This window comes from Leucopleurus acutus (genome assembly GCF_964270905.1).
Source record: "Leucopleurus acutus genome assembly, chromosome: 2".
In the NCBI taxonomy this organism is placed as follows: domain Eukaryota; kingdom Metazoa; phylum Chordata; class Mammalia; order Artiodactyla; family Delphinidae; genus Leucopleurus; species Leucopleurus acutus.
The window spans coordinates 95,751,891-95,779,532 of NC_139143.1; the positions used below are offsets into that span (position 1 = coordinate 95,751,891).

A 27,642-nucleotide genomic window follows, 5' to 3' on the forward strand; every position below is an offset into this window, starting at 1 on the left:
CAGGTTATCACAAAGGATATCTTCCAAGTGGAGAGCATTTAACCCAAATGTGTATATAGCTAATCAGTAAGTCAACAGATCTCCTCCCCTACAAACACCACTTTGTGTACCTCCAACCTGCACTCCCCTCACCACCACCTTCTCTGCTCAATAAGGACAAAATGTCATGGCTCCTAACAGGGTGGTAGAGACCATCACCATGAAAAGCACCGGCTTATTAGCTTTTTTGGCAGTTCTCAGGGCTGATAAGCATCTGTTTAAACATTGTGGTTTTCATGAGGTGGACATTTTGTGCCTGGCATCAAAGCATGTTTTTATTGGAAAATAAACAGTAAAAACCCTTGGCAGGTATTAGCTGTTCTTAAAACTTTTCTTAACCCTCAGAATGGGAGAAAATATTTGCAAATGAAGCAACTGACAAAGGATTAATCTCCAAAATCTACAAGCAGATCATGCAGCTCAATAACAAAAAAACAAACAACCCAATCCAAAAATGGGCAGAAGACCTAAATAGACATTTCTCCAAAGAAGATATACAGATTGCCAACAAACACATGAAAGAATGCTCAACATCATTAAGCATTAGAGAAAAACAAATCAAAACTACAATGAGATATCATCTCACACCAGTCAGAATGGCCATCATAAAAAATTTGCGAACAATAAATGCTGGAGACGGTGTGGAGAAAAGGGAACCCTCTTGCACTGTTTGTGGGAATGTAAATTCGTACAGCCACTATGGAGAAGAGTATGGAGGTTACTTAAAAAGCTAAAAATAGAACTACCATATGACCCAGAAAACCCACTACTGGGCATATACCCTAAGAAAACTATAATTCAAAAAGAGTCATGTACCACAATGTTCATTGCAACACTATTTACAGTAGCCAGGACATGGAAGCAACCTAAGTGTTCATCATTGGATGAATGGATAAAGATGTGACACATATATACAATGGAATATTACTCAGCCATAAAAAGAAATGAAATTGAGTTATTTGTAGTGAGGTGGATGGACCTAGAGTCTGTCATACAGAGTGAAGTAAGTCAGAAAGAGAAAAACAAATACCATATACTAACATGTATATATGGAATAAAAATAAATGGTTCTGATGAACCTAGGGCCAGGACAGGAGTAAAGATGCAGACGTAGAGAATGGACTTAAGGACATGGGAAGGGGGAAGGGTAAGCTGGGATGAAGTGAGAGAGTAGCACTGACACATATACACTATCAAATATAAAATAGATAGCTAGTTGGAAGCAGCTGCATAACACAGGGAGATCAGCTCGGTGCTTTGTGACCACCTAGAGTGGTGGGATAGGGAGGATGGGGGGGAGACTCAAGAGCAAGGGGATATGGAGATATATGTATACATGTAACTGATTCACTTTGTTATGCAGCAGAAACTAACACAGCATTGTAAAGCAGTCATACTCCAATAAGGATGTTAAAAATTTTTTTTAAATAAAAAAGAATCACAGATTACCATAACAAATATGATAACAATGAAAAAGTTTGAATATTGGGAGAATTTTTAAAATGTAAGACAGAGACCCAATGTAAAAGAATGTTATTGGAAAAATGGTTCCGACAGACTTGTTCAACAGACTTGCCATAAACTTTCAATTTGTAAAAAACGCAGTATCTGCAAAGTGAAATAAAACAAAGTGCAATAAAATGAGGTATAAGTCTTCTGTGGCCTCATTTTCCTTTTAAATGTAGTGTATATATATCCCCAATTCCCTGGGTCTGAGAGGGGGGCTTTAATGGCTCCTATTGCCTCATAGCATCTTTTCTTCTTCACCTGTCAGCAAGACTCCACAATCTGGCCTGAACTCACATTTCTAGCCTTGCCTACTGCTTGCCCCTCAGTATACACCTTGGGTATTAAATTATACTATTCCCCATTATGAGATCCAAACCAGTCTCACCTCTATGCTTTTTCTGAAGCCATTCTCTCTATCTAGAATTTAGAATATATTCCTCCTGTATCCATTGCCATCATTAAAGGCACAGCTCAAATGATTTCTGCCATGATACCTTCCCCAATCATCACAGCTGGAAGTGAGCATCTTTGCTCCCTGGCATTTTTTATTTTATTTTATTTTTTTGTGGTACGCGGGCCTCTCACCGTTGTGGCCTCTCCCGTTGCAGAGCACAGGCTCCGGACGCACAGGCTCAGTGGCCATGGCTCACGGGCCTAGCTTCTCCGCGGCATGTGGGATCTTCCCTGACCAGGGCACGAACCCGTGTCCCCTGCATCGGCAGGCGAACTCTCAACCACTGCGCCACCAGGGAAACCCGCTCCCTGACATTTTATTTGCACCTTTCAGATAATTCATTGCTTATTTTATGGACCATTTGGGAAGAAGTGTGGAACTAGTAGAAGGGCCACACAGATTGAGGTTCGAGTGCTTTCTACCACTGCTCAGATGTTGGAAATTTGGAAAATTCCTTCAGATTCCTAGTTTGTAAAAGTGGGACATAAATGCTTACTTTTCAAAGCCGTTCTCAGCATTAAACAAAATATATGTAAAAAATCAAGTGCACGATGAGCACTCCACAAATGATAATTGTCATTATAGAATATTGCACATGTGCCTTATCTTCCTTGCTTGAGTTAATGCTCCTTAAGAACACCAACCAAACCATTGTTGCTTCCCATATCACACCTAAAATCTACTTCCTATGCAAAATAGGCCACATGGATAAACACTCACTGAATACCAAAGGAATTAATTTTAGTAAGAGTAACTATTATGCATATTTTATATACAAGAACTGGTTGGCCCAAGGGCAGACTTTTGGGCAGGGATGTTCTGATCTCTTTCAAATCACATGCTGTAGAAGGCTGTCCAGACATACCACCTGCCTTAGTACAAGCACTAGGAAGTGCAGGATGGATTTTAGCTGAGCCTTTTTGCAGTCTGAGAAGGGTTCCTGTAAAACTCATAGCCATAAGAGTGAGGCACTGAGGTAGTGTGCACACCAGGTACACCTGGATGAAAGGCAAGTATGGTTTCTCTCATCTTGTACTCCAGCCCTCCCAGATCATCATTAGTTCCTACTATGTCTCCCGAGCTATGTTTTGGAATGCTCAAAGCATTCTTCTCCCTTAAAAGTAAAACAGGTGAGCTAGGGAGTTCTAGCAGTGTAGCATATGAAGCATTTTGCTGGTGCCTGTGGGTCTGGACTCAGTCCTATCTCTGATTTATTTTGGGTTTCCAATCTGTAGAATGGCATTGAGGTCCTGACCCTGTTCTTACTACCAGATCTTAAGTCTCTCAGGTGAGTTTAAGAAAGCTCACAACCATCTGTGCTAGTTCAGCTGGTTTGTTTGAAAGTCTCCCAACTCTACTGTGGGCTCCTGGAAAGCCCTATAGGGCTATTAATATTCCTTTTTTCTGGCCTCTTTTTCAACAGTAAGGACAGACCCCAGCCTATGATTCTAGAGCAGCGGTATGCTGCCCACACCTCTCAAAGGACAGTAAGAACTGGGATTACAGCAGTGATGGGGACAGGGTGAGGGAGGAGGGTGAGACTGGACTTGGAACTAATAAGCTGAGGGGCTTGGGAAAGTCACTTAATCTCTCTGGCTTCCTATCTCATGTATTAGTAGGAAACGATTTCCAGAAACAGATTAACATGCTATTACTCTCTCTTTCCCCTGTGCCTTCACACCTGATGCTAGAATATCTAACAACACTTTTGAATAGAATAAATGTCCAGATTCTCAAATTTCCTATGTACTCTCTGCTAGAATTCGTCTGCCTGAAAACTAGTCTACAGTCTGAAGATTTTCCTCCTTGCTTCACTTTTCACAATTGTTATTTCTTCAATGGGGAGAGAAAACAATATAAATCAGGCAGGTCAAAAAAGATTGTAGATTTAGCTCTTTCTCTTCAATGAGGCAGCCAATAAGAAGATGTAGAGATACAGATCTTTGTGAGACCCTGATGGGGTCTTTGCTCTTGAGGTTGAGCCCAGTGACCATGTCAAAGATGTCAAAGGAATGTCAAAGGCAAAATTCAGGACAAGGAGGGCATCCCACCTAGCCAGCACCTTCCGATTTTCATGGGTAAGCAGCTGGAGGGTGGCTATACTCACTCAGACTATAACATCCAGGAAAAATCCACCCTGAACTTGGTGCTGCACCTACCAGGTGGCATTACTGAGGCTTCCTCCCACAAGCTAGACCAGAAATACAACTTTGACGAGATAAGCTCTGCCAAGAGTTTCCCTCACCTGCACCCCTATGCTGTCAAATGTTACAAGCCACACCAACAACATGCACCCGAAGAAGAAGGTCAAATATAGTCCCTCCTGCTCTTCAGGGTCATACCCCCATGGTCCTGGGAGTGTCAATAAAGTTTCCCTTTAGTTGACTGGAGCAGTGAAAAAAAAAAAAAAGATTGTAGATTTAAACCTAAATATACTAGTAATTACAGTAAATGTAAATGGGCTAAATACTCTAGGCATAAGTCAAAGATTGGCAATTTATTTTCTTGTTTAAATACTGCTTAAGTGTATGCTGCTTACAAGATACATACCACAAAGCTACAGCAAGATTGAAGTAAAAGGTTGGGAAAAATATACCATGTAAACACTAGCCAAAAGAAAGTTGATGTAGCTATACTGATATTAGACAAAGCAGGTTTTAAGATAAGAAGTATTCCTTGAGATAAAGAAGGGCATTTTGTAATAATAAGGGGTTGATCCAACAAGAATATATCAAAATTCAGTCTCTATAATATGTACATTGACAAAACCAAAAGGAGAAACAGACAACTTCAAAATCACAGAGGGAGATTTTAAAGTACCTCTCCACAGCAAGAAGAAAAAGAAAAGTCAGTGTCTAGATCTGAGAAGATGATTAATAAATTTGACCTAATTGACATGCATAAAATACTGTATCCACAGTTGCACAATCATTCTTTTCAAGTGCACAAGAAGGATTGAGGAGGGTAGGGGCCCTTGTTTCCAGAGAGTTCCCATCACTTAAAGCACACACAAAGAAGAAATACTCTGATAAAGAGGCAGAATCTAACAGGTAGTACTCATAGATGTATACACAGAAATCTGAGAGTGTTGCCATAGTAATGAGCATATGGGAAACCAGGGTAGTGGTATTAAAAGAAGGCATTCTTCCAGTAAAATGTGAGTCACAAGTTGGAAGAAATAAAGGGAGGAGGTACAGTTCCCATCCCTTATAACCTTGTGGACAGATACCGTACTTACAGTAAAAAACCATGGGAATGCACCTGCATTGAACTATTTATTCATTAATGTTCATTTATTTATTTAATAATGACCTAGTGGGGCTTCCCTGGTGGCGCAGTGGTTGAGAGTCCGCCTGCCGATGCAGGGGACACGGGTTCTTGCCCCGGTCTGGGAGGATCCCGCGTGCGTCTGTGCCCGTGAGCCATGGCCGCTGAGCCTGCGCGTCCGGAGCCTGTGCTCCGCAACGGGAGAGGCCACAACAGTGAGAGTCCTGCATACCGCAAAAAAAATACAAATAAACTACAGGGACCCTCCCACACCCACCGTCCCAATCTCCTGCCCTTTCTGTAATGCTGCCCAGAGGAAACATGGCACAGATAGGTAAATAAGTGGAAAATTATGATCTGGTGAATTAAGTGCTACAGGACAAGTTGGTCCAGAGTAACCACTAGAGCCAAGCAAAAAGGAGTTCAGCTTGAGGAGCGGGCAGCTATGCACCTGGGGTTAAAGATTCCAAAGAAAATGGTCAGAGGTAAGTGGAAGGACTCAAAAAATGTATTTGGAAAAGATCATATTGAGAATATCCTGCATTTAGTATTGAGATACAATAAAGACAATGGAGAGACAGGGGACAAGGGAAGCCTAGCAATGTGATAATGCAAAAATTCACCACTAAAAAAAATAAAATAGCTCTGATCTGCTGATGATATGTGTCTGAGAAAGTGAAAAAAGTGAAGTACAAAAGAGTCTGCTTCTGACATTGTGCTGAAATAGGAAGTTTTATTATATCAAGTAAAAGTTTATACACTATGTTTGGTTGTACATTATATAAAATAAACAGGAAGGTAGCCTCATAAAAAAAAAGTATGCTTCTGTACATATCAAAGATAAGAAACCGATTATGATGGATTGTTCTGGAAAATGGGACTACAGAACATGTGTGGACCATTGTAAAAACAGTCACTCGGCTTTTTAGCTCTTTGCTTCAGGAGATAGAGATACGTACCCCACCCTTTGAATCTGAGCTGGCCTTGTTATTTGCTTTGATAGAAAGCAGCAAGAGGGATGACATTGTGTGAGTTCCTGGTCTAGTATTGAAGAGGCTGTGCGGCTTTTGCTCTCACAGTCTTAGAGTGCTGAGACTGCCATCTGAGCAGAGTGAGCCTGAGGGAGGATGAGAAGCATGTGGCCAGTCACCCTAATGGCCCTAGCTGAGAGCCAGGCAACCCCAGGAGCAGTGTCAGCCAGTTGACTGCCAGCTGACCATAGAGGCATGCTTCAGGCCAACCAAGACCAGTAGAAGGAGTGCCCAGCTCACCCTAGCCCAAATTGCTGATCTACAGAATTGCAAACTAAATTTATTGTTGCTGGTTTTTTTTAATTTAAATTTTTAAAATTGTGATAGAAAACACATGCTGTAATATTTATCTTCTTAACCATTTTTAAGGGTCCAGTTCAGTAGTGTTTACTATAATCACATGGCTGTGTAACAGCTCTCTAGAACTTTTTCATCATCCTAAGCTGAAACTCTATACCTGCTGAACAACAACTCCCCATTTCCCAGTAAGCACCGTCTACTTTCTGTATCCATGCTTGTGACTACTCTAGATACCTCCTGTAAGTAGAATCATATAGTATTTGTCATGTTGTGATGGGTTTATTTCACTCAGCAAAGTTCATCCATGGCATAGCATGTAAAATTGTCACTATTATAAGCCACTGTATTTGGGGGAGGTTTATTATGCAGCAAAAGTTAATTGATATAAAAAGGGTAGTCTCAAAGGGTCTGATTCATTAAGTCTGGGGTGAAGACTTGAAATCTAGTGAAAATATTAGATATTAACTGGAGGAAATAGCAAGAGAAAAGATTTTGGAGCCAAACCACAAGCCACACAAGAGCCTTAGGGACCAAGGTAAGTCCTGTGAGACTTATCCTCTAGGCCAGTGTTCCCTAAACTGCCCTTCAGAGTTATGTCAATGAGTGCTGTGTTCATGATAAAAGGAGTTCTTTGGTTGAAGGTGTTGGGAAAATGCTGCATCTGAGAAGCATCTCTTGGAAAATCACAATTCTCATGGTATTGAAAGCCCCAAGAAGTCCTCTATGCTTAACCTGGCATTTCCCAAATACGTTTAATTCATGAATTTTTTTTCCCAAGTTTTCCACATTACTGTCCTACAGAACACACCAAGAAGGGGATACAGTAGACAGTGTTTCCCAAATTATTAAATATGAAATCTTTTTGTCATGCATACTTGATATTTATAGTTTATATATAGTTTTATATGGTATATAGTTTAAGTAACACTGCAGCTGTGTTAAGTAGAAATAGATACCTCTAAAATTTTTAACAGCTACATTTAGAAAACCGGTGACGTTAATTTAATAATATTTTATTTAATCTAATTTATCTATGATAACATTTCATCATGTGACTACTCATTTATACAATTAATATAAAAGTTATTGAGATATTTTACTTTTTTTCCCTTTAGTGAGTCATCAAAAGCTGGTGTGTATCTCATACTTAAATATGCATTTCAGTTTGGATGAGCCATGTTTCAAGTGCTCAGTAGCTGCCTGTGACTAGTGGCTACTGTTTTGGACAGCCCAGCTCCAGAGAGCCCAGCAGAGAACTCAGATTTGGCTCTTATGTTATAGGCTCCCCAGAGTTTTGCTTTGATTGACATGCATTTTGGACTTAGGACCTCCCTTTCTTTTGAGGGATGCTATAGGGAACATCCATTTATAAAATATGCCTTGTGTGTACTGGGAGGATGTTCATCCTCACATTATACAGTGTTCTCTTTAGGAAAATCCTGGGGAGAAGTCTATTTCTCTTCTTAGAATCTAAACTAGTTGGATCTGTCTTGTTGGTTTGCTCTGATCTTCTGGATATATTGTGTAACTAATTTCTTTTCCTATTTTTTACTGGCTACCTGAAATGTAGAATCAAATTTGTGGCCCACACATAGTATGCATATAGGATACATTTCCCAAATGTGTTTCATTTATTACCAGCTTGCAAAATGCTGGTGTTATTTAGAACATGTTTTGCAAACTGCTGCAGCTGATGGAACAGCAACCTGTCAGATCCAAATGATAGCTCTGATAGTGATGTTTGAGAAAAAAAAAATGGTGATGGAGTGAGGAACTAGAGACAGCAGGACAAGAGTGGAGCAGGTGAGTGTCAATGTGTAGGAATAACGAGCAAGGTCTGGGCACCTGGTCCCACAGACTTGCCTGCCTCCCATCTGGGCTCTCAGAGCTTCCAGCCAGGAGGTTTTAAAGACCCAGGGCGTGGCCCACCTGCTCCTTGTTGCTGGGAATGGTGGCCACCGCTCCTGGCTAGACTGTGGTGGCCCAGGTCGGCTGGTGGGAAGGGAACTCCCGCAGCCAGCGCCAAGAGGCCTTAGGAGTCCAGGCGGCCTGCGCTTGAGAGGGTCCTCACTTCCCTCACGATTTTCCCGGGGCAGAACCCAACATGGAATGCTCCTTCTAGCCAGGAATCCAGCCTTGGATTCTGGCCTTGACAGCTCAAGCCAACTCAGGACGCCCCTACAGAGGTTCTGAAAAAAAAAAAAAAAAAAAGTCAATCTTTAGCAATGGATCACACAGCCTGTGGGTGTGGATGAAGGGCGCAGGTAGCTGCGAGAATTGTGAAGTGCAGGAGGTGTAGATCACTGACACCTCCAGCGCGCTGCCACTTGACCTTCAATTGTCTCCTTCCAGGAACAGGGATGGGGATTTCCTCATTGGGCTCACTCCTCCCTGTGGCTTCCCGTCCAGTCCAGCCGTGACAGCAAACCGGCTCTCTTCATCACCCTAAGAGATTCTGGCTCCTCTGCCCTTAACTTCTGCTCTGAGCTCGACAACCCTCGCGAAGGAGGGGGGAGGGGCGTGGAAGATAGGGGGAGGGGACGGGGGTAGAAGAGGGGACAGAGTGCCGAGGGGCCAGCAAGTGCGCTTGCCGGGGGAAGCGGCTTGGGGTCGCTCTGGCTGGGATCCAGTGCCCCCGCGGGAGGGAAAAGAGGGACAGTCGCTGTCTCGGACCCGCAAGCGGGGCAGATCACTCCGTGCAAGTGATGAGGATGCTGGTGGTTCCTAGCGACATGGCTCAAGGACAGCCCCGCTGGTTGGGTCACCACCTGCCAGCATACTCCAACCACCCCGCTCCCCCTTCGAGGTCCCTGCCCCACCGGGAGAGCGATCAGACAGTCAGGGGCAGCATGACTCAGATTCCTGGATGGGGTGTGCTGAAGTCAGAGGAGCGGGTCCTAAAACACTGGGTACTGCCCCCTGACCCGCTCCACTTCACTTTCCCCTCAGTTCTGAGTATGATCCAGAGACTGGAGCCCGGGCTGTAAATGAGGAGTGGCCTCCGGGTGTGGATGGGCCAGAGGGCAGCACGGAGTGTGGGTTAAGACGGAAGCCACACTACCAGCTTTGAAATGCATTTTCCAGTCCTTTGACCTTAGGCAAGTCTCTCAGCCTCTCTGCGCAGGCGTCCTGTAAAGTGGGAATAATCACCATGACTACCACAGGGGGGTCCTAATGAAAATCCAGTGAGTGGATGTTCATTAGAGTGCTGAGGACAGGGCTGTTCATAGGGTGCTACATAAATGTTGGTTAAATAAATAAAGCAGCAGGAAGGAACCTGGAGCGAGGACTGGGGGAATATGGAGGGTGACTTCCTTCTTGGCAGAGGCAGGACAATGAGATAAGGAGCCATGAGGGTGTGTGGACTCCCAGGATAAAGACAGCAATCCAGACACATGTGCAAAAGGCTAAAGTGCAAGCCACAGGGATCACAGGGAGATGGGGAAACCCTGGGCCAGAGATGTTGTAATGGCTCTGAAATAAGTTCAAGTTAAGTTCAAGTTTTCTCTTTGTAGTTAGTTTACAAAATGGCTGGGTCAGCACTTTGTGCAAATCTGGGGTCTTCTTTTCTGCGGATGTATGAGTACATTCAGTATATAATGGAATATCTGATCAACAATTCTGAGTCCTTTCACATAATTTATCATCCAAACCCAGACACGTTTGAGTGAAAGGGGCATTAGAAATATGTAATTTTTGAAATGTTTATTTTTGATTGATGTTATGTTATACAAATGGACTTACCAAATAGTTCTGTTAAAATTTTTTTCAAAAAATTATTTTTCTAAAAAGTAAATATATATATGCCCAGTAAATCAAAATTTTAAATTCTGAATGATTATTCTTGCTCCATATTCACAAACTTCAATCAATGTCTTAGCCATATTTCTAGTAAGATGTCACTGGCATTTTTCTGAAGAATAAAGGTTTTTCAATGTGGTTTTACTATTGAAAAATTTTTTTATAATGTTGCCTGAAATCTTCAAAATTGCTTTTCATGGTTAATCATTTCAAAGATGCTGATACCTTTGGTGTTACTTTGCTAGGGCTGCCATAAAAGAACAGAAATTTATTTCCTCACAGTTCTAGAGGCTGGAAATCTGAGATCAAGGTGTCTGCTGGGTTGGCTTCTCCTGAGGCCTCTCTCTGTGGCTTGTAGATGTCCATCATTTCCATGTGTCTTTACACAGTCTTCCCTCTGTTTGTGTGTGTGCGTGCATGTGTGTGTGTGTGTGTGTGTGCACGCGTGCGTGTGTCTGTATCCTAATCTTCTCTTCTTATAAGGACACCAATCATACTGAATTAGGGGCTACCCTAATGACCTCATTTTACCTCAGTTACCTTCTTAAAGGCCCTGTCTCCAAATACAGTCACATTCTGACGTACTCAGGGTTAGTACTTCAACGTATGCATTTTAGAGGGACACAATTCAGTCCATAAAACTTCTGTTGATTTTTCTTTGTGGGCCAGACAGTTTTTAATTGAGAAAAACTCTCTCTGCAGATGCTCAGAGGAAATTCTGCTAAATCGGGGATATTCTCAATTCTACTTTTTTCTATTAAAATGTTTAAATATTTTAACTCAAATATTTTCACAGATGTTATCTTTTTGCTTCCATCCAGAGAAGCTTTCTTCAACAAATATCTTCATTACTCCTTTGAATGTTTCCCCAAATTTAGATGCTGCAAGATTGTATGCCTCTTCAGTTTCTTTCTAATCTAATATAGCAATAAATATATCCAATTAAAAATTGTAGCTAAAAATAGTGGCTCAATCAAAATATTCTTCCTACAAATTGAAATATTTGAAAATGCAGTTTTAAAATTTCAAAACTGTATGTCATATACATTTGAGCACTTCTCATTTAATTTGTTAGATGCCTCTTTCAGAGTCTTCCTATTTGCAAAATTCATTTTTTAAATAATATTAACTTATTAAAACTTCAAAAGTTAAAGTGCTTTAGAGTTTCTTCACTGAATACTTTGATAAAATATTTATAATCGTTTTGGAATAAAATGCAATCAAAACGTAGAAGATATCTAAAATTTTTTTTAAAAGTTCAGTATCACTGTGGAACACTTTGAATTAAGACATAATTCTTCAATGGTCCAAACATTGCTAAAATCCAACAGACAATAGGCAGCAAAGAGAGGAAACTTGTACTGACACATTGATGTATATTTTCTTGTACTCAGCGTCAGCATTGTCCAAAAATTATAGATCAGTTACTCTAGGTATATAAAAATATTTGAAAATTTTACAACTTTTATTTTGAATGATAGAATGTCACTTTTTTTTAACACATTAATGAGTGACTTGTGACCTACAGCTAATTCCCAGCATATTTCTGCTCTGTAGGTTTTTTAATTTAGAAAGAATATTTTTTTACATAATGTTGTGTTCCATTGATATTTAAATTCATCACCACAAATACTATCATTGCAAAAATAACTTTCAATGTTGAAATTTTTAACCGAATTTACAGCAACATTTACAATAATGTCAGATGTTTCACCTTTGATGAAATGAACCGCCAAAAACTTTACTTTGATTTCATGAACTGAGTGAAAAAAATTCAACTATTACTAGAATTATCTTATGTGACTTTCTATTTAAAGCACCTGATGACAGCGATATAAATTTGGCATTACTTAAAAGCTTGTGAAGCAAACAGAGCTTCACTTTTATAAATATGTGTGCGTGCACACACACACACACACACACACACAGATTAGAAAAAGAGAGAAATGAACTTGGCACATCTATTCTAATATCTGCCTAAATGAAATTTATGTTTCACCAAGTGATATAAAACACCTTTGGCAACTACCTTTGTTAAATCAGCATCTTTAAGTAAAATTCTCTTAAAATAGTTAGTAATTTAGACATAGATGCTCATGCTTGCTCAGCAGATTTGTGACCTCTGGTTTTCATGCAATACCCAACAGCCCCATGGTAGATAGTGAATGTCAACTAACATCTAATGCAAGTTACACATTCAGCTCAACTTTCTTGGAAAATGGAAATTCAGTACTTAATTTTTCATTATATAGTCATTTTAATTGTATATAGCTTATTGCTGACAAAAGCATTTACTTGAAAAATAGAAAGTGTTGTCAGACAATAAAATAAGTGGTTGTAGATTTATGCCACACAATAAATGACAAACCCTGTAGCAAGAGCATTCAGACTACTCTTTATAAGTTCGGTGGTCCGATTGCTTGGTTTCTCTTTCCCTGTTCATATTACACATAATTCTAACCTATATTTTCCCACATTTCCCACTGATCCCACCCTTGGTGGCCTGATGACTTTGTGATTCTTGCAGGCCGTGGTTTAGGCCACAACACAGTAGGTGGCCCACCAAGGAGCAGCAGTGTCAATACCTCCCCCATCAGCCTTGCAGACCAAGAGGAGATAGCTGTCCTTAGCCACTTCCATCCAAGCACACGTCCGTTTCTCAGTGAGCATCTGCAGGCAGTCGCGAGAGGCTATAATTTAAGATTTGTCAGAAAAGAATCAGGAAAAGAGAGACAGGTTATTACCAGTGAACATTTACATTTAACCATGTGTTAAAGTAAGAATGCTGTGTACAGACCATGGCAGAAATTGGAAGTAGTATAAAGTAGAGGTGTGTCAAATCTATTCCAGATAACTTTGATACAACTAGTAAAAAAGAAAACAAAACAAAAAAAACTTTTAATAAAATTCTTAAACCAGTAAAATTGCTAAATGAATGGGAAGCTGGGACAATAGTTAACAACCAGGACTACCTCAGGCAAACTGAGATGGGTAGAAACTCTGCTCATATTCCAGCTGATGAGATGGGAGGGAAAGAAATTAACTTCTGCTTGTTGTTTGTATTGGTTTTGTCAAAATAGCATAATCTCCGGAACCAGTCCTCCCTGAGCTCCTAAACGAGCTGATTAGTGTGGAAGCTTCCTTGCTTGGTGAGCTGCACGCTTCCTCAGCTTCTTCAGAGCAGGGGCCATGCTGTCCTGGAGATGGTAGGAGCGAAACCTCCCACCCTGCTGTAAGCTGCCTTTTCTTCCCACTTTCTTGGTACCTTCTCTGAGGGTACATTCAGGTGTAGTGTGGCAATAAAGATGAAAATGAACTAATATTGTTTTAAGTTTGCTAATTTTGCAATTGTGCCGATGGTCTTTGTTTCTAGTCTCACAGGTGTGGAAGTGGAGTGTGTGGACCATCCTACAGGTGGCCCTCATGCTCTGTCTTCAAACAAGTATGGTTTGCTTGGGTTGTTTAGCCCTGGAGTTGGGAGATGAGTTAACCTGGTAAAGGAAGAGTTCCTGAAGGAGGTGATGCAGTAAATTGTGTTCTGAGTCCAACCACTTTTCTAGGTTCTTCTGCAAGACACTTTGGAGGCATATTTGTGGGAAAGAACAAAATGAGAGATCAAATCTCCCTTGATCTCTCTTGACCCTAGAGCCTCTCATTTCTTCTCCCCTTCTGCCTCAAGAGGAGTCCAGAACACCAGAACTTCTCACGGAAATGCTCAGAGAGGTCCCAGACACTACCCATCCTTGTCTCCCAGCCCCAACCTCTGGAGACCTCTGGGAAGCAAGAAGGTAAGGCTTCTGTTTTACACACAGGGGAGTATCACATAGATTCACAAATCAAAGTAGACAACTTGGTAGTCTGAGGCAAAACTTCCATTTAATCATCCTTCTGTCCTACAGTCCCCAATGGATCCCACAAGCAGATGGCTTAAATCCAGTTACAGCAAGAGCAGCTGGTGTCAAAGACCAGGCCTGTCTGACAAGCCTCCTCGTAGGTACATCCATCCACACAGTTGTAGAAGGTGCACTTGCTGGGGGGGCTGGGATAGAGACCATTGGACTTTCTGGCACAGAATCCACTCTCGCCAGTGCTGCCACTCCTGGGAGCCACAGTGTTGGTGGGGGAGCCCATGGTAGAGGTGGGCACTCTGCAACCTGAGAGAGTAAGAAAAGGGCCCCATAGGTTCTGGGGTGGGCTATTTTCCCAGCATGAGTGTTGTGTCTGTAGTGTCACTGGGGGTTCCTCATCTTATCTGAACCAGTGGTTAAATGCTCTGGGCCTGAATCAGTGATACCCAAGTTCACAGCCCAGCTCTGCTATGAGCTATGTGACCACAAACAAGTCACTAACTTCTCTGAGCCTCAATTTCCTCCCTTAAATGATGGAATACTAGTACTATCTCTTAGAATTATTACATAAAGCATTTTCCCATGTGTATGCTATATAAAATAGTAAGTGCTACAGAATAATTAGCTTTGTTTTTATTTTATTTTTAAGAGGAAAGTAATGTTATTTATCACCTAAATGCTTGTCCAAATACTATGTTCCATAACCCCCCAAAATCCTACAAAGTGGAAGAATTTTAAAGATTATTTTATTCATGTCAGCTAAGGTGAGAACTGAGATTCAAAACTAGTTCTACCTTGAGTTCAGAGCCTGTGTTATGCCTACTACACTGTTGTCTTTCTTTTTTAAACCACTTTATTAGGTATGATTGACATACAAAGTGTTTATGTACAACTTGATGGATTTGGAGATAAGTACACATTGTGATTATCACAATCAATGTCATAAACATACCCATCACCTCCAGAAGTCTCCTCCTGTCCTCTTTATTTATTATTATTTTTTGTGGTAAGAACACAAGATCTACCCTTCCAGCAAATTTTTAAGTATACAATATAGTATTCTTAACTACAGGCACTATGTTGTACAGTAGATCTCTAGGATTCATCCATATTGTAAAACTGAAACTTGCACCCTTTGACTAATACCTCCCTGTTTCTCCCTCCCTAGTTTTTATGTTTAAGTAGACTACACCTGTCTCCAAGAGCACCTGTGAGGATAACTTGAAATCTGAAAGAACCAGCAGAATTGACATGGTCCAGCAGTCAGTACTGGCTGTCCACATGTCTTCCTGGCCCCTTCTGCTTTCTGCACTTGCCCAGGCCTTTGGGTCTGGGGCAAAGCTGTGTGCTGAGACTAATCGTAATTCTGCTACTTACTTCAGGGAATGGGCCAGCTGGACCCCTTCAGGGTTCTCCTTCTCTCTTCCCTCTCCTCACCACCTAACTTTGCCATCCCTCCCTTGCCTTGTCTTCTCTGCTCCACAAAGTTCCTAAAGGCTGGAGCTGGGCAGACAGGAACAGGAACAAGGCATTTGTGGTCCTCTCTCTACCCAGGCTCCGGAATGTTCTCCAGGAGCTCCTTGAACAGCTCTACAAGGAAAGCCCTCGGGAACAGGGATGGGCCTTTCTCTTTCACTCAGGGGCTGTCCCTTAGCAGCCACCTGAGTCTCTCTTTCTGGGTCCCAAATGCCAGTTCCCTGTGGACATGCTAAGACAGGTGGAAGATCTGAAGGAGGCTTTCTTTGAGGCCAGACTGGGAGGCGCTCTGGATAGTCTTTTCTTCCTCCTTAATGTCTAGTTTTTTACCTCGTGGCTGGTAGGTGGTGCTTCACTACTTACTGGGAGTGGAGACGCTGAGTGCAGACTTAAGGGCATGCATGAAAGAGTATTTGTCTTGTCCACAGAAAGTGCCTGTGAAGTCATCCAAGCCAATGTTCCAGACCATGGACCCCCAACTAGTTCTTCAGCAGCCACTCACCCTGTGGGAGAGAATCGGGGGCACTGTGGGATGTCCTTGCACAAGCGCAGGGAGTGACTCCAGCAGGATGATGGGGAAGGCCATGATCCAGTCGTCGAGAGGAGGAAATGGGAGAGTGGCTTTCCCACAGAGACTCTGAGGAAGTCATGGACATATTTGTAGACAAGGAGAGATCTTAGGACTACCAAGTCAGGGAGAATGAGTCTCTCCCTTGCTCTCTGTTATCACCAACCACCTTCTGAGAAGGCTTGTCTGAGTTGGAGCTTGGGTGGTTGTGATGTCAAAAGAGATACAGGGCCCTTCACCTGGCAAGTGTCTGTGCAGAGAGACAGGGCTCCTGATGGGGAGGTATAGGGTGAAGGGCTTTGGGGCTGGTAAATAGTAATCGCCCAGATATGAGCATGTAAAGGCCAGTGGGCAGAAGCCTAATGGCTCCAAGGATCTCTTGCCTCCCGATATGGGTTCCTCCTGTATGAAGTTACTGTATGCAGGAGAGGAGAAAAGGAGAGGAAGAAACTGATCTACACCATGGCCCTCGGGGTGGAAGAGTGCCTAATTCAGGAAGCACGAATCAGAGCGCTGGATCAGGAGCAGAGCAGAGCAGGGAAAGGGGCCAAAAGGGAGTCTCCAGGAGTGGGCGTGGGGGCCGAGGACGGGAAGGCACAGGAGCTGAGGGAAGGGAGGAACCAGCTGCAACTGCCCGGAAGCAGAGGGGCTGTTCCAACCGCCGAGCTCTACAGCTGGGCCGCCAGCTCCCTTGAGACCTCAGGGCCACCCTGGGTCTTGCCTTACCTCTCTTAGGTGTTTTCTTATAGTTCAAATGCACTTGGAGGGCAGGTTCCCTACCTCTCCCAACTGTGTAGAAGGAAGGGTGTGCAGGGCCTTACCTTGAGGGTGAAGCTCTTGGGATTGGCATATCCAATCCACTGATTCCCCTTGTAGGCATAGGGCAACTCCTGGGGAGCATTCCACACCTCGATGGCTCCTTTCAAGAAGGAGCAGACCTGGGGCAGGAGGACAAATCATGGCTCAGATGCACCTGCCTGTGTTTGGCTCACATCTCCCTCCTCCCTCTCTTTATTTTCTGGAATACATTCCTCTCCCCACCTCTCTTTGCTGGAAATAAGAGCTCATGGTTCCAGTTTCACCCCAGCTCCCCTGCTTTCCCTCTTGTGGGTGGCACAGTGGAAAGGGCACAGGCTGGAAAGACAAGACCTAAATCCCAGTCCTGGGTCTGCCAATACCCATCTGTGAGACAAGGGACAGGGCAGCTTCTTTGTGCCTTGTGGCCCAGTTTCCCCTTGAAACGAGTTTTCCTGTTTCTCTTATTTGAAAGAATTTTTGCCAAAAAGAGCCAAGAGCCAACAAGGGGGTGAGAACACATAATGTTTAGGGTCTGAGATTCTGGTGCTGGACAACTTTAGTTTGAATCTTAGCTCTGCCACTTACAAGTTCTGTGACCCTGAGCAGGTTTCTTAATCCCTCTGTGCCTCTGTGTCTTCTTGTGTAAGAGGATAAAATCAGCACCTCACTGTTGTGAGGGTTAAATAGGATGATATATAAAAATCACTGAGAACAGAGCCTGGCTATACATTTGGACCCGGTAAATGTTAATCACTACTAGCATGAAAGATGCACATTTACTCTAAAAGGTTAAAATTTGAGATGTTTTATCAATAGTTCATTCTACCCTTCCCTCCCTACCCCATACACTCAGAGCTGGCAACAATGGGGTATCCTGTATTAGAAATCAGAGTATAAATTCCTTCTCTTTGGAAGTATCTATGATCCTTTAGAACAGAAAGTGAATCTCTCTGCTCCTCCTGCCCTCTGGGACATTACCTCAAAGTAGGCAAGACTCCCAGCCTCCTGAGTGTAGGACCTGGCAGTCCCAGGGCCAGAGGTGGGAGCATCCAGGCCATGGCTGGCGGGGTTAGTGAGAGTGAAGGTACTGGCATAAGCCCCAAAGCCCACCATCAGCTCCTCAGCAGGGGCACCTTGATTCTTCCAGTAGTTCATTGCATAATCCTAGAGGCAAGGTAAGGAACATATTACTATACTAAAAAGCAGCTGAGGATGTGCCCAGAGGCCTGTGGAATAGCCAATGTTTTCTACCCAATTTACTGGCTACTTCAGACATAGCCTGCAGTCCAGACCCTTCCACAGCCCAACCTCACAGAAAGGAAAGTGGTACCCTTCCTTCTGGAACTGGGTGTTAGAGGCAGCGTCAGTCAAGAGGTATAGTACTTAGGTAGCAGGGCCCAGTGTCAACTGGGAACAAAATGTTTCGCTATCCTCCTTCCCCTCATACGGGACTTGGCATTTGGGATGGGACTGGAGTTCAGCTATGCATCCTCTTGTTTTCCCAACTTGTGGAATATAGCAGCTCAGAATTGTCTGAGCATGGGGTATGCTCCTGGGAGACTTTCCCATGCCAATTTTTATATCTCTGGTTGCATTCTACACTGAAATCACATCTAGCCAACTTACACACCTACTAATCATTAAGATTTATTATTACAGCTGCCTATGCCATACAAGTTAAGAAGATAAATCTTATGGGATGGGGAGAAAGTGGAAGGGAGGTGAGGAAGATTAGGGGCAAGATAGATCATGAAATGTGCTCCTAGCATCAATGACAATGATAGTTAAATTATTTTTTCAATGTTTGGGATTATCCCAAGCCACTATTCTGCTTCCTTTGGTGTGAAAGATGAATGGGTACAATTAATCATCGGAAAAAGGAAGCAGGCAACATGAACTGGGTTAAAAAAGATCACCATCTTTATCTTGTCCATCAAGCTTCCTCAGCCTCCCTTTTGGTCCTTGGCCAGGGATCCCATGACATGCTTTGAAAATATCCGTCAGAATTAGCTGTCCCAAATCCTTACTCACCACACTGAAGTATTTGTAGTCTCCCTTGTCATTGGGTCCTGCAAGCAGGGGGCTGTCCTCTCCTGTGAAGCCATCCCAGGAGCCCCTGAGGTCATAGGTCATCACGTTGATGAGGTCCATGTACCTTGGGCTGTTGAGGGTAGGATACAAGAGAAGAAAAATGATCCAGAGGAAATCATAGTCTCCATCCCACTGCCCCTAAAGCTCCTAGTCCCTACTGGATGTGTTGTTTGTAATTACATCATGAGGGAATATGCTTTATTGTTCTTTATTTCATTCTCTCTCACCTTTATTTGAAAAATTGATATATAGAAGGCATACAACCCATAATCAATATCTGGCTGCACTCAGACCTTCAGGTCTTGTAGAAGTTTGAAACTCAACTAACCTTTTCTAAATAGCCTTTTATCATTGAGAATTTTGTCTGGCTTCCCACGCCTCTCTCTCAGGCTTTGGGGTCATCTTATTCTTTTGGGACAGAGCCCTCTCTCTCCAAGGTACCTGAGCATTGGCTAATCTATGGGGCAGGTCTCAGAGTTACTTAGCTCTGAACTTGGGCTCCTGGGCTTGGGGTTTACTTACTTTGATATCTCGGGGATCTGGTAGGCAGTTTCAATGGTACCTTTGCCAGCTGACACAGCAGCAGAAATCAACAACCTAGGCTTGTTGTTCTGGGTGGCTTCGTGCTCAAAAGCCTCATACATTTCCTGTGAAACAGAGGACACTGGACTCAGGCTGCAAGGACCAATGAACATTTGACAAGGTCATGATTCTTACAAAGAAAGCTGAACAGTGTTCAGCTTAGAGTCCTTTGCTTCAAAAACTGTTGTTGGGGGGCTTCCCTGGTGGCACAGTGGTTGAGAATCTGCCTGCCAATGCAGGGGACACGGGTTTGAGCCCTGATCTGGGAGGATACCACATGCCGCGGAGCAACTGGGCCTGTGAGCCACAACTACTGAGCCTGCGCATCTGGAGCCTGTGCTCCGCCACAAGAGAGGCCGCGACAGTGAGAGGCCCGTGCACCGCAATGAAGAGTGGCCCCCACTTGCCACAACTAGAGAAAGCCCTCACACAGAAATGAAGACCCAACACAGCCAAAAATAAAAATAAATAAAAAAACAAAACAAACAAAAAGAACTGTTGTTGGTCTCTGGGAACAACAATGAGTTGTCTCCCCAAAACTTGTACTGAGGGAAATTTGGTGACCCTCTAAGAGTCACAAATAATGTCCAGAGCAGAAAAATAAAAAAAGAAAGCTAATATATAGACAAAAAGTAATGGCTCTTAGCGCTACAGACTATATATGATTAAATCTAACAATTGGGAAAATCAATCATGGAAGAAGAGGAAATAAGAGTACTGACGCAATCATTGGTGCTCAATCAAGCTGCCCAGGGGAGAGGACACTCTGGCCCAACAACTTTATGTCTGGCCCTGGTGGCAGGAGTACCTCTTCGCTGGAAGCATCTGGTTCTACTTACCAGAGTGAGGGGCCATTGAACATCTCAGTCTGTAACTAGCTCACCTTGCCCTACATGCTGCCCCCCAAGGAAGGACCTGTTTGGGGACTATTTGACTTCCCATAGCTGTGCTTAGAACATGAATGTTTCAGACTCCTTGGCAGATTTCTTACTGTAAATAAATTAACTTTCATGCTCCTTTACAGTAGTCTCTATAACTTGGCCCTACAAGTTTTCCCTGAAAGAAAAATCTGATCTTACACTATAGAAATCATGCTTTGAGCCAGAAGAACTGAGATTCACACCCTCAGGTGTATTTAGCCTCTCTCAGAACCCCTCATCATATAGTGGTCTTCTCCCCAGTCCATTGTGGACCACATCCTATGTTCTTTGGACACAGGGAATGTGAGTCATCTTCAACAGGACAGTGAAGAGCTGCTTGGTGTCAGCTGGGTTACCACAGTTGCCAGGATACTCCCAATCAATGTCCAGCCCATGGAAGTTGTACTTCCTCAGAAACCGTATGGCTGACTGGATGAAGGTCTGGTGGTTCTCAGAAGTGGCCACAATGTTGGAGAATCTGGAGTCAGCAAGTCATTATGATCTTAGTGGCAGTGATGGGCTTCAACATGGACTCTCTCAAGGGCAGGATTCTATTATGCGGCACTTGGGGCTGGGGGTAGGGGTGGGGTGGGGGAACACAGGAGGAAACAATAGTGGCCTAAGCTCCTGGGTCCTCTGTCTTGTCACTTAGCCTCCTATTTGTCCAGATGCATATTCAGTTATTCAGACATTCATTTGACTTTTGTAGTGCTGGGATATAGTGAATACAATAGAGTTTCTGCCCTGTAGGAGCTCCTATAAAGGAAGGTATAGATAAGTAGATAGGCCGGCGGTAAGAGCTGTGATAAAGGAAGGACAGACTTCAAAGAGAGCTCTGACCAGAAGGTTATAGGATATCTAAATTTATACCTGAAGCCAGAGGCCACCCACTTCAGAGAATTCAGAGCCCTTGGAGTTTGGAAGAGACTGAGTAATCTGGGAGCGATTCCTCTGTGAATGCAAAGTCTTACCCTTGGGTTCCAAAGTTCCAGCCCCAACAGATAGCAGGGTTTTCAGTCCCCTGTTGCTGCAGATAGAAAGATCCCAATGTAAATAAAATTCCACAGGCAAGGAGATGTCATCTGCTGGTCAGTCTCTCCACCCTCGTATCCCACACCTGAGCAGCGCCAGGCCTACCCCATTACCAGTCTCTGATCTCACACTGGGAGCAGAGCTCTCTGTAGGAGCAAAGTACTGTCTTACTCTGGGTACCTCCAGGACACAGTATAAATGCTCATTGAACAGGTTCCTGTTCCTGGCCTTGCCAGTGGGCTGGTGGATCCTGATTCAACAGAAAGCTTCAGGGGAAGACAAGGCAGGGCATCCTAGGGAGGATGGAAGAACCTAAAAGTAGTCCCTTAGCACAGATGGTAGAGGGGCTGGAGCTGCCAGGATATACTAGGCCAGAAAGCTGAAAGTCTGAGACTCTTAAAGGAAAGAACAAGGAATAGAGGCAGTAGAAGTGTCTACCATTTACTGAGTGCCTACCAAATGCCAGGTACTTTACATGCATTGCGTCTGTCACCCTTACAATCCCAATGGGCAGGAAGTATTAATCTCACTTTGCCCTTTAAGTGATATTCAGAGAGCTTAAGCAATCTGTTCCAGATCACCCAGCTACTAAGGTTGGCAGAGCCAGGATTTAAACCTAACTCCTCTATTCCATGGTGTCTCCCAGCAGGCACCCAGGTCCTGTGAGCTTGATCTTAAAAACTACCCACTGGATTCCCAACTGGACCAAAGTGTCAATTAACCTATCTGATAAACTGATCAGGCATTCCTGAGTTCCGCCACTTACTAGTTCTGTGGGCAAGGGAAAGCTTTTAACCTCTCTACAGTGCAGTTTCCTCAAGCTTAAAATATCTTTTCAACTTTAACATGCCTACTTCCTAGTGTTTGTTGTGGGGGTTACATAAATAATAAATGAAAAGCACCTAGCATAATGTCTGGCCCACCCAATTCATTGGTAGTCACTCAGTACATGTGCTAAGTGTTTAATTGGCACGAGAACCATCTCAGGTTAAATTGGCAGCTAGCCCATAGGTTGGTGTGGGTCTGTACTGCAACATGGCAACCTCCAGGGGACTGTATTCACAATGAATCCCTTGTGGATGGCTCCTCATGGGACACATAGCATTCAATGCGAAGGATCTGCTGAGAAAATAATCCAGACAAATGACAGCAACCTGCCTCTCCTAGGGAGAATGATGCCAATAGCTCTGCCAATGAGGCATGAGAGTGATTGCAAACAGGACTCAAAGACGAGGCATTCTGGTGTTGGTGTCTCTAAGGACTTCTGAAAGACCCATGTGAAAACCTCCAACCCAGCCCAGAGCCCAAGTCCAGAACTCAGTAGTGCTTGAGGCCACTGATGCTGGCATAGAGGGTCTCATCATTCCACTCAATGGTTGTCATCTGGTTGTTGGTCATGCCAGTGAAAGCAAAGATGATGTGTGTGCAGAGACAAGGGTCCACATTCTCGGGCATGTAGTGGGCAATCCCAGGACGGTACTGGCTCCAATTGGTGAAGTAACAGACAATTTTGGTTGCTGTGCCTGGAACGGCAGGGAAATAAGAGGTGGCCCCTGCCCTGACTAATATCCCTTGTCCCCAGGGCACCCTGGTACTCCCCATCTTCACATGGGGCACTTACCCAGCTGCAGCAAGAGGGCCAGCCCTAAAGAAGAAAAGAGATCTTGGTCAGAGGCTAGCAGGGTCTTTCTTTCCCTGGCTGACCTGAGACAGCACTCGGCAGTAAATGGAGAAGGGGAGCTGGGGCCTGGTACCCCCTCTGCTCTATAAATCCTTTCCCAACATGGACCCCTGCATGATGATTTCAGGGAAAGTAGTTAATGTAGGCACTCGGTGAGCTACCTGGAAGCTCAGATGATAGTGAGCAGTTCAGGAACCAGGAACACATGTTGTTATTCGTTCAACAAACTCATATTAAGTACTGAGTTCTGAAGACAAAAAGAAAAACTAGACAAACTCCCTGCCCTCAGAGAACTCTGAGCCTGGTGGGGAAGTCAAACCTGTAAACACAACCAAACCTCAGCTCAATGCAATGAGACAAGTGTTAAAATTGAGATATGCACAGGATGTTATAGAAAACAAGTCAGGGAAGACTTCCCAAGAGAGGTGACATTGGGACTGGGCTCTCTGTTCTCCCTCTAGGCTCCTTTGGGATTTGTGCTTTCTTATCCCTATCACAGCATGTTTCACCCTGAAAGCACTAATTGTTTATTGGTCTGCCCACTAGAATATGAACTCCCTGAGGGCAGGGACTGTGCTTACACCGCTGAATCCCCACTACCCAGCCCAGTGCCTGGCACATAGTCAACTCTCTGTCCATATGTATTGAATAAACAGACCATAAAGATAAACCAAAGTGGTGGAGAAGGGCAGAGGAGGCACCAGAGGTGGAGAAGGGGAGGGCAGGCAGAGGGCCCCCTCCGGTAGCCATACCCTTCACACTAAGGACTAGAACTCACTTTTCCAGAACCAGTTTCACTCTACTTCTCAACTGAAATTATGCTCCTAAATTTTATTTCCATCCAAGCTACGCAGTTGTACCCAGGATGCGCTGTGCTATCTGACTCAGTGACCATTCTCATTGGGCTCCTACCCACAGTTGCGGCGTCATCTCTAGGGATGAGTTAGCACTGGCGGAACTGCATTAGCTCTTTAAGGGCTTGTCTGCCTCTCTCCCTGGAACCCTCACACCTATCCCCAAAGTACACAACCAGAAAAACCTCTGCCTCATCCAGTTTTCTGCTAACTGTTCCTGTTAGTTGATTAATCCTTGGTCAAGTGTATGCACTGAGTTCCTGCTCTGTGGCTGGCAGTGAGGAGGCATCACAGAGCATCAGAACTAGAATGGCTAGCCCAGGAGTTGAGGAAGATGGTGGAAGAGTAAGACGCGGAGATCACCTTCCTCCCCACAGGTACATCGGAACTAGAATGGCTAGCCCAAGTCTTCCATCACCCTACATGGGGAAATGGCCTTGTCCTGATTCACCAGAGTTATCCATTTTCTTTCCCATCTGAAGCCCTTGGGTGACTAGCAGGCCCTTTCTTCCTCTTCCTCTCCCTCTCTTCCTTCCTTCCTTCCCCACTATGTTATGAACCCAAAGAATCTGCAAGAGAGACAGGGGACAAGGAAGCCTTGGAGCATAGAGAGTGAGGGTGGAGGTAGAATAAATAGAGGAGAAAAAGCAGATACTCTGAAAGCTCACCTGGGCCACCTGGGACAGACTCACCTGCAAAAATCAGCCATTTCCCCTTTTTGGTGGGAAGTGCTCATTGCGAGTTCCAGGGCTGAATGGGCACTCGACAGCTTTTTATAGGGAACACTGGAGGCCTTGCCCCCCGCACCTGGCTCCCTTCAGCAAGCAAGGCTCCCTTCCTCTGACCCAGGAATAAAGGGGTAGCAGGGGACACATGGTTCCCACTTATCCTCTGAACCTTATCTGTGTTTTCCTTCTTAGGTAATCAACCCCAAGACACAATGGAGACTCGGTAAGAACAGCCTTAAAAGGTTATTGACTGAAGGTACGTTTAGGAAAATGGTATATCTGGCACAGGTATAAGGCTGGCCTAGGGTTCAAAGTCATTACAGGTCCCAGTAGGCCCTACATGTCCAAAGAGACCATCTGGACTCTAGGGGATGAGTATGGACAAGGGAAGTGAGGCTGCCATTTGACCAGGATTTATCGCTGGCCAGACAAGGGTAGGCAGCCCTGCCCAGCCTCCAACTCCTTGATTCCATCGTAACAATAGATGTCAGGTAATGGCTACCAGTTTGTGAGGTTTCACCAAGTTTGCAGTGAGAAAGCATCACTTTTCAAACTTGCTTCCGTTTAACTGAAGGTGGCCCGGTTTTCAGAGGATGGAGGAAATTCACGGGGTGCAGACATTTATAGTTAGGCTTTGCTTCAGACGGGAGAAGCAGCAAGTCCTGGGACAAGGCCCCAGGCAGCCATAAAAATCAGAGCAAAGACAGCAGCAAAAATGTCCGTGGATCGAGGCACTGAGAATCACAATGTTTTAGGACCTCCCTCCCTCCCTCCACTCCACTCCCAGGCTAACTGCCCAGACAGAAGGGGATGCACCTACAGGAAGCCGCCTATGAGGCCACATCACAGATGCCCTCAGGGTCACTCAGCCCCAGAAGGCAATGAGAGGAGCAAAGGTGTGGTTTTTCCTCTGGCATTGACACCAGCCCCAGGACACACACTGAGTCCTACTAAAATCCCAGTTGGGACGGGTGGCACTGCTGACTGCACTCCAGGCAACACCTACCTGCTGCTTAGAGACCTACTAGGTGAGTGTTCAATGTCTTCTGAAAGATGCTGATCAGACCTTTGGGAACTTCTAATCCAGAACCATTTAAGGGCAATCTGGGTTCACAGAGAATACAGGAATGGCTCCTACAGATTTCAATATAAGTGTGATGGGCTGCTAGCAATCCCATGGCTGTTATCCTTCCCAGGCTTTTGACTCAGTTGGCCTCTAGTCATTGACTGCCAAGCAGTTGAGGCATGAACTAATTGGAATTGGCCCGGTCTTGAAAATAGTAATAAGAGCTCACATTCATTCAGCCTGTGCAATGTGCGAGATGATTAAGTCATTTAATCCTCAAATCAACCCTTTGAGGCAGAGGTGCGGGGGGGGGGGGGGGGGGGGGGGGTAGGAGGTTGATCAGAGTTCCTCTCCAATCTCAGCTAAACAAAAGGCCCTAATCTCCTTAATCTCCTCCTGGATATTTGCAAAGCAAAGGGTTCTCTCCTCACAGCACGTGTGAGAAAGGAATCCATAGAGTTCAGGGCTTGGAGCCCAAGACATAGACCTTTGATGGACTCTTGGGCTCCATGCGAGGCCAAGGTAACTGTGTTGGACAGCTGTCCATGATAATCAAAGTAACAACAGACACAAATAATGTTTTTGATGTGTCACGTACTAGCCTAAATTCTTTGCAAATATTACCTTACTTACCCCTCATATCTCTGGCAGCAGGCACGCTTATTATCCCCATTTTACAGAGAAGAGTGGAGCACAGAGAAGGTAAGTAACTTGGCCAAAGTCACACAGTAAGTTAGTGACAAAGCCAGGATGTGAATCCATGCAGTCTGACTCCTGACTGTGCTCTTAATCATTTCACTCTTCTGCTTCTCAAGAACGCAACAACCTGAGGAAGCAAAGGACTGAGCCAGAGTTAGAAAACCAGAGAGGTACCCCGAACAACATATAACTTATAGTAAGAAGATCTGAGCTCTGGGGCAGCATTTAGGGGGCCTTGGGCACAAAGTTCCCCCTAGTCTCCAGCAGCGTTTGCCACCCCTGTTTTTTCATATGTACATCTGATGTTTTCTCAACCATAAAGGAATAAATCCCCTAGTACTCCCACTCTCACTCACCTTCGGATCACGTAGCCACCTCTAAGCCCCTTCACCTGCAGAAATTCTGGTGCTGAGGCAGGAGATAGATGGGTTCCAGGCTAGGCATTTACAACTAGCCTCCTGTTTACATTTCTTGAGGAAGGAGGCATGTGGGCTCTAGACTAGACACTTACAACCAGCCTCCTGTTTGCCCTTTGAGATGGAAACAACAACAGGAACAGGACTTTGCTGGACTTTGCCTCCTGTGGACACTTTAAGATAACAGTTATGGCAGGGACAGAGAGGGCTAAACCCTGCTTGAGAAAAAGATCAAGAGGTCACATATTTCCCATCCTTGGGTCAAGGGAGATACTGCACATGCACAGAAAGTCTCCTTGTTGGTCAAACAGGAGGGGGCACCACCCCAGAATAGGTGCTGCCAAGGCCCCCCATAGGCCTCTGGGCTGGAATCCATCTTGGAAAAAGTAGTGCACACCTGTTGGGGAGGGTCCTAGGACAGGTCAGGTGTGGAAAAAGAAACCAGGTCGTTGGCCACAGGTAAACAAAGACCCGGAAGAACT

General features: G+C 44.3%; 1 pseudogene across 1 annotated transcript; it reads right to left on the bottom strand.

Moving 5' to 3' along the window:
- Positions 1–14,328: 14,328 nt before the first annotated feature.
- LOC309974302 (acidic mammalian chitinase-like) lies at positions 14,329–26,685 on the bottom strand (annotated as a pseudogene). The gene is made up of 11 exons: positions 26,679–26,685; positions 23,338–23,361; positions 23,034–23,239; positions 21,656–21,705; positions 20,997–21,162; positions 19,705–19,829; positions 19,123–19,246; positions 18,070–18,255; positions 17,115–17,231; positions 16,089–16,228; positions 14,329–14,555 (listed from the first exon to the last, which is right to left on the bottom strand). The product of its transcript is annotated as an acidic mammalian chitinase-like (transcript).
- Between the last annotated feature and the right edge of the window lie 957 nt (positions 26,686–27,642).